Source organism: Hyperoodon ampullatus (assembly GCF_949752795.1).
Source record: "Hyperoodon ampullatus genome assembly, chromosome: 2".
NCBI classification, from domain to species: domain Eukaryota; kingdom Metazoa; phylum Chordata; class Mammalia; order Artiodactyla; family Ziphiidae; genus Hyperoodon; species Hyperoodon ampullatus.
This window is the reverse complement of record NC_136915.1, coordinates 96,536,462-96,551,182: the sequence shown is the minus strand read 5'-3', so window position 1 is coordinate 96,551,182 and position 14,721 is coordinate 96,536,462.

The following is a 14,721-nucleotide window of genomic DNA, read 5'->3' as shown; positions in this document are numbered from 1 at the left end:
AGTATAAATATTTTTTCGATGTACAATTGTGACATCCATAGGGAATTTCTCAGGGGAAATAAGACTGCAAACACTTTATTGCACAGATTCTAACAAACATAAATTTGAATCAGAGGAAAATAGAAATTAGGATGCGGAGGAGAAATGGTAGGTTCTGATGTAATGATGCCCCACCACCACCACCACCCCACCCCCGTCACAGGGTCCACCAGCTGCTCACCTGTTTTCCCAACTTCCTCTGATAGCAGGAACTGAGAAGTGCCAGCCTTCACCTCCTTTGCCTCTTTTTTTCCTCCTTCCTCTCACCCACCACTCTTTGAGTTGTTTTTCCCTATCATTTTTTAACTTCTCAATTGTCTATTTCCCCTTGTTTGTTAACTTATCATTAAAAAACTGCACACTGGTCACCCCAGAGCCTGATGCCTTCAGAGGGAAATGCTTGAGAACTGAAAAAGAAAATCAAGGTAATAAAACTGGCCTTCTTAAATTGTTATAGTCCTTCAACTGCCTAATATTGGGATAAGCTTTTCAGCTCATTTCCCTCAAGATTCAGAGAAATGTCAGTGCTTGAAAAGAAAACACAGAGAGGATCCAGAGCTGAGATCTGGTGATAATCTGGCCAATTTTTAGCCGGGAGTACAATTTTCTCATCAAATGATCAGTATATAGAACTAATAAAAAAGATTCTTATAAAAATTAGAAAGAAAAGATTATAAAAGTAAAGATTGAAATTATAAGGCCTATTCAAAAAGCATAGAACATATTGGTATAGATTTCCAGTTTTAATTATTATTATTGTTTATTTTAATTTGGGAGATATTGTTTTTAGTGTGTGATACTGATTCTGAAATCTACTTGACATTTAAACACTATTTAATCCTAATGATTTTCACCAGGTCTCTCTGTGTCTCCCTCTTTAAGCCCTAAAACTTGACTGCACATTAGAATCACCTGGGTGGGGGCCAGGAGCGGTATGCCATACCCCAGACCAATTAAATGAGAATCTCTGCAGGTGGGATACAGGCACTGCCTCACCCCCCCGCCCCCGCAATGATTCCAGTGTGCAGCCAAGGTTGAGAACCACAGCAAACTTGTTTCCTTCTGACCACTGCATTTAAATGATGTCATTAATGGTTGAGATGAAAGGACTATAAATAAAGGGTAATGTTCTCCGGCCTCCTACATAGAGGAGAGCAGGATAGAGAGCTGATAGGATTAGATGACAGATTAGACAGAGGTTTAAAGGAAATTGTTGAGTCAAGGATGACTAAGTTTTTGGTTTTTTTTTTGCGTTATGTGGGCCTCACACTGTTGTGGCCTCTCCCGTTGCGGAGCACAGGCTCCGGACGCACAGGCCCAGCGGCCATGGCTCACGGGCCCAGCCGCTCCACGGCATGTGGGATCTTCCCAGACCGGGGCACGAACCCGTGTCCCCTGCATCGGCAGGCGGACTCTCAACCACTGCGCCACCAGGGAAGCCCAAGGATGACTAAGTTTTTGACCCAAGAAAGATAGAACGATGAAGTTGCCTTTTATCGAGATGGAAAGACTATGTTAATACCAAAAAAGGTGGGGCTGAGTGGGCAGGTAGAGAACTGGGTTTGAAGCATTTGAAATTTGAGATGCCTCTGAGATATCTAAGGCAAAATTCAAAAAGGCCTATCTGGAATTCAGGGGAGAGGTAGACATAGACATTGAGAGTCAACAGCATCCAGGTGGTATTTAAAGCCAGAAGCTAATTATCAGAGAAGTGAGTAGAGATAAGGAGGAGATGACAAGGGATGAAGACTGAAGCTGGGTGCTCCCGTCTAGTAAGAGGTCGAAGAGACGAGGAGGAAGCAGTCCAGGTGATGAGAAGGAGTAACAGTGAGGTTAGAGGAAAATCTGAAACATGGGCTGTGTTAGAAGCCAAATAAGGTGAGGACTGAGGATGGACTGTTAGCTTTCCCTTCATGAAGGTCACCTGGACAATGAGAGGAAGAAGATAAGTGGGTGACAGAAAAGAAAATCCTGCCCTCCCACACGTGATTTTCTCCAGTATTTATGTTCCTAATGTAAGCACCAAGAAAGCACATAGCTTGATTCACCACGTAGGGTTTAACTGGGCAGGTGCTGTGAAAGTGCAGACCAGAAAGGAAATTGCAAATACTGGAGAGGGAATTGTTGATGTCAGGAGCGTGGAGTCAAAGCAGAGAAAGGGGAAAGGAGGAGATGGATGCATAGCAGTGTGTGGGCTGTTGGACCAGAGGTCCTAATGAATTTTCAAAACAAAGATGGTGGAAGTGATTGGCATATAAATTGAGAGGAGAGAGGGTGGGTCAGACAGAGATTTTGAGTTATAAATCTGAGAGAGAAACAGTTGGGAGAGCTGACAATTTCTCATGATCCAGCTACCTAAAGTCTTTAATGAATGAGAGCTAGTGAATAAGTTGTCAGATGGCAGGGCCTTCGGTGGGATGGGGTTTAACAAGAGGTGGGTGTGGGAGAGAACTTCAAGATGGCGGAGGAGTAAGACATGATCACCTTCCTCCCCACAAATACATCAGAAAAATATCTATATGTGGAACTACTCCTACAGAACACCCACTGAATGCTGGCAGAAGACCTCAGACTTCCCAAAAGATAAATATATTTTTTCTCTTTCTCTCTTTTTGTGAGTGTGTATACGTATGCTTCTTTGTGTGATTTTGCCTGTATAGCTTTGCTTTTACCATTCATCCTAGGGTGCTGTCTGTCTTTTTTTTTTTTTTTTTTTTTTTTTAGTATAGTTTGTAGCACTTGTTATCATTGGTGGATTTATTTTTTGGTTTGGTTACGTGGTGTCCTCATGGGAGAGAGAGGCTGGAGTAGGAGAGGGGAGGATGGGAGAGGCTGGGGTGGTAGACTTTTATGAGGCTACGGTTTGCAAGAAGGTGATGAGGGGGGAGTTTAAAAAGTGTGCAGGTAGGACTGTGCTCAGCAATGACACCTGTCAATCTTCCTCCCCTGTTGGGGTGGGGGAGGTGCTCCTTGAAGCTTGTGCTTCCAAGGGTGCTTCTCTGTGACCTGAGGCAGGGCACTGCTGGGGGCTATTATGGGGGGGAGGGACAGCTAGTCCAAACAGAATTATCGATTCATGGTTGGTAAGAAAGTATGAGGCCATGGTACAAACCCCAAATGTGGGAGTGTGAAGGAACCTAAACACTGAGTGGGAGAAATAATGGGATGCACAAGGGGGCAGGGGAGGGGACAGCGTCCTGGAGGCAGAGCAATGACCTGCTTTCTTGTGCAGTGACTTTTTAATTCAATCCCAATGAGGTCTAGTGTGTGGGTGTGGTTCATTTACAAGGGCAGGAATAGGATGAGCAGAAGGCATGATTTTCAAAGAGGGGTATGTAGTAATTACTACACAATGACAAAACTAGAAAGAATGAAAGGAAATTAAACATTGTGAACTATAGAGGCTGTGCTTTTTAAATCAAGAATAGCCAATTAAGCTGTTTTGTTATGTAATATCTCACTCATTAGTCATTGCATTTCCTCTGGTTGTATGTACCATTTCCATGAAGTTGATCTTTATTCCATTATGAAGGAATAAATCAAATCCAGTGAAAGGAAATCTGTCCTCATTGCTATCTACAGGAGGAGGGGCTTGAACCAAAAGTCTTTTGTGGTTTAAGAAGTTTGGTTTCAATTTAATAAAGAAGAGGAGCCTGAGGGATAAGAAAAGATGTCAGGTTTTGCCTTCTCCTCTTGAAGTACATAAATAGAACAAAAAGAAGTAGTGAGATGTAGACAATGGTAAAGAACATGAAATCAACCCAAGACATATTAAATGTTGACGGGATGCACAAGTACCGAGGATTTGTGGTACCACTGAAAATAGAGTAATTAATTCAACATGTTTTTGTTGGTGTCTGTGTTAATAACTGTCTACCAGGGACTTTGCTAGGCATTAGGCATGTGTGAAAATAAATAATATGTAGTTTTTGTTCTCAGAGCTCACAGTCTATTGAAAAGGCTGACATGAAAAAACAATTTCAATTTAAAGTGATAAGTGATTTAAGGACTTTGTACAATGGGAACAACAGATGGGGTGTTGACAAGGCATCATAGGGGAGATGACATTTTTGCTCAGTTTTGAAGGATGAAGCGAATTTTGCCACACAAAGAAGGTAAGTAAGGGTGTTCTAGAGAGAGAGAGAGAGAGAGAGAGAGGCAGAGTATATAAAGGCAAAGAGGCATGAAAGGGTGTGTGTGTTTGGGAAATTGTGAGTTGTTCTGTGTGATTGGAGTGTTTGCTGTGGAGAACGGCTAGACAGATAGATTAAAACCAGATATATGTCATGCTGAGGAGCTGGGCTTCAAAAGAGAGCCAGCCATTGGAGTGATTTCATCAGAAGGGAGTGACAGGACCTGCCAGATCTTTCCAGAAGATGGATGGGTTAGAGGGGAGTGAATTGGAGGCCGGTACAAACTGCAGGCAGAGAAACTACACTCTCATCTTTCATAGCTGCATCCCCAGGGTCAAGTACAGTATTTGGCATATGGTTGGTGCTTGACAAATACTTGTTGAGTGAATCAATGAAGGAAGGAAAGGCAGGACTACTGAGTTGGGGTGGTGGCTGCAGGATGTCGAGAGGAGCTGTATCTGAGGATGGTTGTGTCTCCCTTCCGCTCCTTGCCAGGTCCACTCACCCATGCCTCACAGCCCTGCCTACTCATAAAAGCAGAGCGCCCATGAGGGAGACTGAGAAGGAAGGAAGGCAGCACCGAAAAGCTGGCATCACAGAGCCCAGGATGAGACAGTTTTTCACAAAGGAAGACATGGCCAACACCGTCACGTGCAGCAGGGACGTCCAGCAAGGACAGGTCCTTGGGCATTGCCAGGTGTGAGATCCTGAGTGACTGCAGTGAGAAGAGTTTCTGGGAGCGGCAGCAGCAGGCTCCAGATGGCAGTGGGCTGAGGAAAGAATGGGGGGAAGGAAGAGGAGAGCGTGAGTGTGGACCTTCGCTCAGAAAGCTGGGCTGTGAAGGGAGGAGGGGGAGGAGGGAGCTTGAGGGGGAGGAGGGGGAGGAGGGAGCTTGAGGGGGAGGCAGGATCAGAGGCATGTTCTTTCATTTTTAAGGGTGATAAGTTTATGAACTTTAGAAAAACCAGTGGAAAGCAGAGGTTAAAGCCAGTGGGTAGAGATATTATAGAATAAGGGAGATGGGTTTGGCTAACTAGGGATAATGAAAACTTTTTAGTTTTAAAATTGAAACCTGCATTTTAAAAGAATGAATAGTTGTCAGTAATGGAAATAGGATGAGGTGGAGAAGAGAATGCTAGATGGATGATAGAAAACCTGGAAACTAGTCCTTTCTTTGCTACAACTCAACTGTGTGAACTTCACTAAGCTATTTATCTGCTCTGAGCCTTTGTTTCACCTTTAAAACAAGTGATGCTCTCTGGAATGGTCTATTTCAGCCACAGAACTCTATAATTCAGTGTTATAAGCTTGGTAATATACACATACAAAAATAAGACTTTTCCCCAAATGCAGTTTGCCTCACGTATAACTTAGCTATATTGTTTTTGGAATTTTTGCTTTATATTATCTTTAAGAATAAATGAGATAGTGTGTGAGAAGGAACTTTAGAGTTTTAAGAAGTAAAACAGCTAAATTTCTACTCATTAATAATCATACTAGTATTCTTGACCCAGAGACCTCACATGTTTTCCCTTTTTTGTATATATTATCCCAGAGTATGAAATCTTAGCAGAAGGGGAACTAAAATTAAATTAGCTCCTTATCTAAAGATTTAGATGCCCTGGTACAAGCCTCTTAAGGATAATAAGCTAATAATTTCCCTGTGGATGGCAAAATTATGGTTTGCATAACTATTTCCTCATGATTTAATTGAAAATATTAAACATTAGGCACTCGGATACCAGGGACTCTAATACAGGATAACCCATTTCCATCTTCTGTCTCTGCAACCCTGGCAGCTGATGAGGTTTAAATGAAAACAGAAATGCTCATGAATGACAGAGCTGCATTTAGACGTGAGTTGGGCCATTCTCGGACATATTTAAGCACTTGGTCATGGGCCATGAGGTAGATGCCATTTCCAGGGTTCAGTGGAGAGCAGAGGCCAGTAGCTGCCTTGTCCAGCATCACGCTCCAGTATCTGGTGATGCCACCCAAGCATGCACACCCTCAGACCTGGCAGCGCAGCAATCGGCTGGCTTGTCCTTACGCCGAACTTATAAATAGACCTGCTGCACGGCTCTCTCCTCCACCTCCTGAGCTCTGTGTTTTAGAGATACAACCAGTCATGCTGGCTAGAAACCGGATGGCCATCCTCAGCTTCTTCCTTTTTCTTTTCCCCCATGTCCAATGCATCAATTACTTTCTATTTTGCTGCTTCTATAGCTTCTCTTCTGGGTCCCTTTTGCTCTTACTGTGTTCATTGCTCTAATTTCAGCAATAGCTCCCTCCTTTTTCTCCTGCTTCCCAGCTTTGCTCCTTTCATATCCACCCTCCATCCTGCTGCTAGATCTTAAAGGCGGCATTCAAAGCCTCCCTGTTTGGGCCTCTGATGCCTCTAGAGTCTTCTTTCTCACTCCTGCTACTACTTTCATGTCTAGATTCCAGCAAACGGTGGTGGTGCCCTGTTTCGTCTGTTTGCACATGGCTTCTGCTTGCCCATACTGCCTTGTCCTGACTTTTTCTGCCTCTGAAACTTCTATTCATGTTTTCTATTATCTTCCCTTTGAAAGCCCTCCTATTCCAGTCTCTCTAATGAACTATAGAAGGCACGGCCAATTTCTCTTTTTGCATAGATTAGAGGTTCTACATCATATTTACAGGTTTAGTTTCATCTGTCTCCACAACTAGACTCTGAGCTTCTTAGGGGCAGGAGACTAGGTCGTACTCCTCTAGCACATAATAGGTGCTCAACACATGCATGTGAATGGAACTAAATTTTGTTTCTGTCCTTCATTGCCAGCTATATAACCCTTTCATTTTTATTTTCACAAATATGTTTCTAGTAAATCAGAGAGCTCTTCTTTTGCTTTTCACACATATCCTAATAATAATAATAGCTTCGATTTATTGAATGCTTTCCAAATGACAGGCACCGTTCTAAGAATTTTACATACTTTATCTCCTTTATTCCTCACAACAGCCATGTGAGGGAAGCAGTATTGTCCTTGTTTTGTGCCTGAAGAAACTTAGTCTCAGAGATGAAGCAACTTGACCAAGGTCCGGCAGCAGACTTTGGAACGTGCCTGCAGACCTGGCTCTCCTGAGAACAAGGTGTACACTCTCAGTTACCTTGTACCTGCCTCTTACCAACAGTAGTTACCATTTGTTGAATGGGTTTTGGCAACATAATCTTGGTCACTTCTTTTTAAAAGATATCTTTAAAAATGCACAGTGTGTGAATACCTTCTCTTATTTAAAATAGAAACATCGCAGAAAGAGTTCTTTGACCACTGATCTCAAACCCATCCCCCAGCCCAGAGGAAACTACTATGAGCTTTGTGTGTAGTCTTCCAGATCTTTCTCTGTGCTTTTACACACACTGCACACACCTACATTGTACAGTTGACCCTTGAGCAACCTGGGTTTGAACCACACGGGTCTACTTATATGTGGATTTTTTCACTAAACGTGTACCAGAAAATATGTAAATAAGTACATGAATCCCTGGATGTGGAACTATGGATGTGAGATCCTGCAGGGGGGTTGGCCCCCTTAACCCTCATGTTGGTCAAGGGTCAACTGTGTTAGTTGGGTAAAAGCAAACTACTTCAGCAAAGAGGACCCCAAATACAGCTGATTAAAGAAAATAGACATTTATATTCTCTCACATAATAGTTGCAAGGTGAACAGTTCAGGTAGAAAGATGGCTTTATCCACATGGCCAATCACATGCCTTCCTTCTGTTTTATTCTTGTCTGCATGGTTGAAGTTAAGTTAAAGAGAGCTCCAAATCCCATCATCAGGAAGATGCCAAGAGGCTCTCACACCTGTGTTCTCAGGAATGGATCTAATAAAGGCACACCTCACATTTGCTGACGTTCCGTTAGTGGGATATCAACATTTCAAATCTGAAAAATATTCTGTCAAATAACTTGCTGTACTGGGCAGCTGTTTACATGGTTGCCAGCTGTATATGAGAGTCTTCCTAAATTCTCATTATCACTTGATATTGTTAGATTTTTAAAACTTTAACCAATTGAAAGGATGAGGAATATCTCATTTTTCTGTTGACTTTTTTTTCTTATTGATTTGTAAGTCTCTCTACATAGTAGACTCTAATCTTTTATTGGGGACATATATGCCAAACAGCTTTTCTCTGTCTTTAACTTGTCTGTTAACCTTGTTTATGGTTGGGTTTCTCAGCCTTGGCACTACTGACAGACTGGGCTGGATAAGTCTCTGTTGTGAGGGCTGTCCTGGACATTGTAGGACGTGTAGCAGCATCCCTGGTTTCAGGGCGTTAGATGCCAATGGTATCCCACCTCACTTCCCCAGTTTGGGCAGGGAAAATATATCACCAAATGTCCCCCGAGAGGCAAAATTACCCCCAGTTGAGAACCACTGTTTATAAAAAGCTTAATTCTTAGTACAATTGATAATGATTTTTCTTATAATTTTTCTTTTTTCATCTTGTTTAAGCAGATAATACAGCTATGCTCTTTTATTTTCCTCTAGTATTTTTGTAGTTTATTGTTCTTTGAAGAATAGTTAAGTCTTTAATGCCCTGGGAATTATTTTTGTGTAAAATGGGAGGCGAAGATTTGTAGCAGAGCCAGTTTATGTGCCATTTCAAATCTCCTTGGCTCTGCCTGGATCTGGCTACCTGCCCTGTTTCCTGGCCAGAGTTACCCTGGCAATGGTTCTCTTTGCTCTCATGGTTATAAAGCCATGGCCACTGAGGCCATAGATTAAGGAGCTCTTGTGTGGCACTGACTGAGAAGGAGAGTCCGTCATACCTGCACCCTGAGTAGATGGGACCTGGGGAGGCTTGGAACTTCTGCAGAGGCTGCCTGGAGGGACACACAACCAGGGAGTGTGAGGGAGTCAAAGCCCCAGCAGGTGGACTTCTACCAAGAAAGAGAAGAGGGGAAGGGGAAAACCAGCCTTTATATTGCTTGTCCATGCTCCTCTGTGGAGTTCCAAGACACAGTGCTTTCATGTCACCTTTTTGGAGACGTCCTGTGAGACCAAGCAGTGAGCTGTTTTGGTTGTAGGGCGGTGGCTCAGTAACTCACCTCCATGCATTTGCTCTCCCTCCTTCCTGCAATGCAGGTTTAGCACGTAGGCATTTACCCAGGCCTGTCTAAAGTTAGAACTTCACTTCAACATTTACCTCGTATGGATAACCAATTTCCTTAACAGCTTTTATCAAATTCTGCCCCCCACTTTTTTCATTCTGATGATGATTTTTGCTGTGAGTAACAAAAGTTACAACAAAAAGTAGCAGGGCCAGGACTAGGGTAAAGTAACTGAGGGACTCGCCTTGGGTGCAAATTTGGGGGAGGGCACCAAAAAAGTCAGTAATAAAGACTAATACCATTTAAATGCAATGTTTAAAAAAGTCAACATTAATGCAAAAAATTCACAATGAGCAAAATATTGAAATTTTAAATAAAGCCAGAATCTGATCTTACATTTGCTTGATTTACACACTCCCCCTAATCCTGGGGGAATTTAGTAATAAGTAATACAGTAATAAGAAATTACTGTATTACATGACAAGAAATCTATAGGAAGATAAGGGCAGGCAGGCTCCAGGCATGTCACAATCATCAACTCAATTATGTCATCAAGGACCCAGATTCCTTTCTTCTTCTATTCTGCTATCATCAGTGTCAGCTTCAGTGCAAGATTAGTGTCCCATGGGATTGCAACTTGCTGCAACATCCCAGAAATTACATTCAGAGGTGATCACATGCAGAGGCAAAGAGGGGACACACCTGCGGGTGAAATTCTACTAAATTGTGTTTTGGACCTAAAAAGGGGAACCTTTGTGTAAATTAACTCGATGATATGTTTTCTTCCTAATATCTAGTGTAACTTCCTTGAGGGAGATTGAATTTTGGGAATGGGAATAATTATGGGAAAAGCAGAGACTTAATTTTGTGATTTTTGGGGACACTTCAGGGAGGGCAGGTCTGGGTGGGCTCTGGGAAGCCAGAGGTACAAGAGCACTGGGAAATTTAGGCAGAGAGATGAGGTACCAGAAGGAAGGGAGGGGAACGAGGGGCATTAGAGAAGGAGGCTGAGGACTGACTTGCTGAGGACTGACTGAGTGTGTAGGCCCTGCCTGCTCCCTGCTCCCTCCATACCCTTCAGGACCTTGGAAAAGGGTCTCATTTCCAGACAAGCCTGAGCAGTCATTTGACCTTCAGGCTGTGGCCACTCTCTCACCTGCTCCAGTGAGTGGCTCCATTGACATTTACATGGGAACCTGGGGACATTTCCCAAGCTGGCTAGGCAGTGCCCTAGGAGCTGTGTGTGTGTGTGGCCTTTCTGTCTCCAGTGGCACTGTGGAGGCCATCAGCCTGGTTCACAGCATGAAGACATCTTCCCTGTCTCCTGATGTGGCAGCTCAGGCCAGGTCTGGAGGGCCCTCTCTTGGTCACCTGTCACATTGAGCTGGGCTGGCCCTTTGTAGGCTCAGCATCACGACCCCGGCCTGGGGCTCACCAGACCCTTGGCTAACTGATTGCTGATCTGCTGGAGGTGGGTCTTTCCAGGATGAAATGATGCATCTGACCTGTACTTAATCCATTGCTCAGCTCATTCCTCCCCACGTGTGGGGAGTGGGAGAAAGCAACTTATTTGATTGACTTTGGGAGGACCTGAACACGTGTGGCTCAGCCAGCCTGCCTCCACTTTTTTTTTTTTTTTAAAGAAGAGGTTGGGGTAGGAGTTTATTAATTAATTAATTTATTTTTGTTATGTTGCATCTTCGTTTCTGTGCGAGTGCTTTCTCTAGTTGTGGCAAGCGGGGGCCACTCTTCATCGTGGTGCGCGGGCCTCTCACTATCGCGGCCTCTCTTGTTGCGGAGCACAGGCTACAGACGCGCAGGCTCAGTAGTTGTGGCTCACGGGCCTAGTTGCTCCGCGGTATGTGGGGTCCTCCCAGACCAGAGCTCGAACCCGTGTCCCCTGCATTAGCAGGCAGATTCTCAACAACTGCGCCACCAGGGAAGCCCACTCCCTCCACTTTACTCCTTTTGGAGTTGACTGTCCATAGAACAGGCTTATTTTGATCTGATTTCTGCCATACATGATGTGGCCTGACCTGGTCAGGGAGGCCTCTGATTATTCAGCTGGGGATGAGGGGTGGGTGCTGGTAAGTCTCTTCAGTCTGGGAGCGTTAGGAAGTCCATGTAGTTACACATCCAGGCCACATGCTCTAATCTAATTACATCAGAAATAAAGCTGTCTGATGCCTTCCCCCTCACCTCAATGGCCCCTAAAATCCTACCCCAAAAATGGAATTTATTCCAAAGGAGAGAGAGGGACATAGAGAATCTTCTTCCACAGGAAACTTTAAATTTGCTCATTTATTCAACAGATACTTATTAAGTGCACACCAGGTGCTAGGTGCTGGATATGTTGCAGTGACCAAATCCAGCATCATGGAGGTAATATCCAGTGTGTGTGTGTGTTGGGGGCAGGAAGGGGGGAAGGTCAGTAAACAGAGAATCCGCAAATTAGTTAATGACAAATGTTAAGGAATTTTACTATGAAGGAAAAGTGCTGTAAGAGTCACTTGCTCTCATCCAGATCAGCCTGCCCCAGCTTCAAAGACACCCTCCCACACCCCATTTCCCACAAGGCATGGGGCACCGGGCAGAGTGAACCTTGGAAATACCCTTATGTGTCCCCAGGGTAGATATGCAAGTTACACTCATAGTAGTTCTGGCTTACAGAAGTATCTTTAGCTAGAGATGTTAAATTGCCAAATTAAAAGAAGAGGGAACAACTGCCAAAAAGAAAAAAGTTGAAAAAGGCATTGTATCAAGGAAATAATTGCTTAATCACCCCCACGCTGTTCTACTCCTTTAAGAATATGAATAAGAACAGTCTTTTGGTCTTGGAGGGTTCAGAGCAGGCATCAGACTCTACTTAGAAGTCAGGAGAAGTTCTTAAACTGTGCTCTAAAGCATGTAGGTATGGAGAGAGGGCCCAGAGAGGCAGGGAGATCCTCCTGTTCAAAAGTATCTCTCCAGTATTCCCACTAATGAGAAATTTTTCTTGATTTACGAATAACTGATTCTGAGGGTTAAATCTTTTTCTTTTATATAAATTAAGATAATCTGTATTGGGATACTAGCAATTTGAGTTGAGAAATTGAGGAAGTAATAATAATGACTATTGTTTACCGATAATTGAACTGACTGATTTCCGTGAATTATCTGATAAGGATTTTTTGAGTTTGGTACTATTATTCCAACGGGTTTTGAAAAGGTAAGTGACTTGCTGAAGGTTGTGCCTCTATCAATTGGCAGAGTTGTGATTGGAACCCAGGACATTCTGACTAAGAGTCAATGCTTTAGTCTATGGAGCATTTCTGGGAAGGAAGGGAGACAGTATCTCTGGGAGGCCAGGAGGCAATGTGAGAGGGAGATGGAATAATAACGATAATATTGAGTCAGGTAGCTGCAGTTTATTGGTTTACTCCATGCAAACCATCTCATATATGTCATAGCATTTACCCTCTCAACAACCCTAGAAGGACAGCATGTGGTTCTCATTTCACGGATAAGAAAAGGGAGGCTGAGAAAGGTTGCACGACATGCTCCAAGTTACACATCTTCGGGGTCCAGAAGGCAGCTTGGATTGCCAGACAAAATGATACCATTTCAGTCCATCCCCGAGGCCATAAACTGCTGGTGCTGCTTAGAGATGGACATGCTGTTAGCAGCAGGAAGTACCCTCAACTCCATGATTCTGGGCATAAACTACCTTGGGAAGCAATTGAGACCCAAGAACTAGAATTCTATTAAGTTTATTTTCCTACTCTGAATTTGTTATATTTATATATCTAATTAGCTCAGAATCACACGTAGAGTTTAATCTGCATGTCTTCCTTCGGGAGCTTTGGGCCTATTGCAGGAACTCTGTTTACATCAGGAGTCCTGGACCCTGGAGGTTAAGTGTAGGGAGGAGGAGCCGGAGGAGGAGCCTCTGATAGACTCAGGTGGTCTCTGTGGCTGCCTGAGAGTGGGCTAGTCTGGATGTGTGTCAGCTTTGCCTCACATTCCCCGGGCCCCCAGTTTCTCCCAAAATGGCATGGAAACCCCCAAGTTGCTTGGTGTTACTCTGTCAAGGTCATCAGAAGACACCCCATCCCAGAGCCACTCATGAGCATGAGCCCCTGGGAAGTATGGAGGGGACCATCAGTCTCTTTTTAAAAATGCAATAACCTTCTGGGGAGAACTAATCTGTGTTATGGCAACTTTTCATGGGGACTGAGCCCAGAACCCTGAGTCAAGGTGGGCTCAGGAGTTTGTTGCCAGAGACTGGAGCAGATGGGCTCCTGTCACTATTGCTGCCAAGAGCTGAGCCTAATCTATGGTGTTCCAACTACCACCTCAATTCCTTCTTTGTGGACTCCCCACAAAGCCCCAGGTGCTCTTGCCATGCTACTCAAGTCCCAGGAAAGGAAGTATGTTCCCCAATTTCCTTTGGTGTGTAAATGCAAACTAAATGTGATGCAGGGCTACATTCACAGATTTGGCAGGTTAATTAACTGTGTTTTCAGGAAGTAGAATTAGGCATGCTAATAAGACCTTAAGTGAAACACAAGCCAGGCTGTCTAATGAAAAAGGGCTTTGCTGACAACTTCATTAAACATATATGAGGAAGTGAGTCACGCATTTCAGCAGAGCAAATCCAGTAGACAGTGGGTAGGAAATAATAGGAACACCAGCAAAGCTTAGAGATACGTGAATGCAAAACATAGTTCTTAGGAAAAGAGTAAGTGGTGTTGGGATGGATGCATGCCATTACAGATAATTAATGAGGCTTCATTTATTCACTCATTAAAAAAAAGTTCATAGAGCTATTTTTTTTTTATCCCAGGTACTGTACTAGACAAGGGAAAAGGTATGAAGAGCAAGATTTAGGGCCGACCCTCTTGGTACTTACAAAGTCTAATGGGTTAACATTATCAGGAGTGTTTTAGGGAACTATAGGCTAGTGGACAATTTGGGCAAATTATTTACTAGTATTCTTGCTTTTTTGAATTTTGAAACATAAGTCAAGTGTGTATAAAATGCAAATGTACAGTTTAATGAAAAACAAGAAAACAAATACCTGTGTAGCTATGCCCCAGTTTAAGGAACCGAACATTATTAAAACCTCAGAAGGCTCCAGTGAATACCTTCCCAACTTAATGCTTTTCTCAGCACCCCCCAAAAATAACTACCCTAAAATTTGTGTTAAGTATTCTCTTCCTAGTTGTTTTCCTTTTGTATGTTTCTCTGAACAATATTTTGGAAATCTGCAAAGTGTATAAGTGAATCTAAAGGTCACTTTGATAAGAATTATCTTCAGTATGATATTAAATCTTTCTCACCAAGAATAGGACATGTCTCTCCATTTGTTTAGGTCTTTCACACCCTTGCAATAAAGTTTTATATATTTTTTCTGTAAAAGGATGTACATCTTTTGTTAAGATTTTCCCTTAGCTAAATGTTTTTTTTTTTTTTTTTTTTTGCGGTAC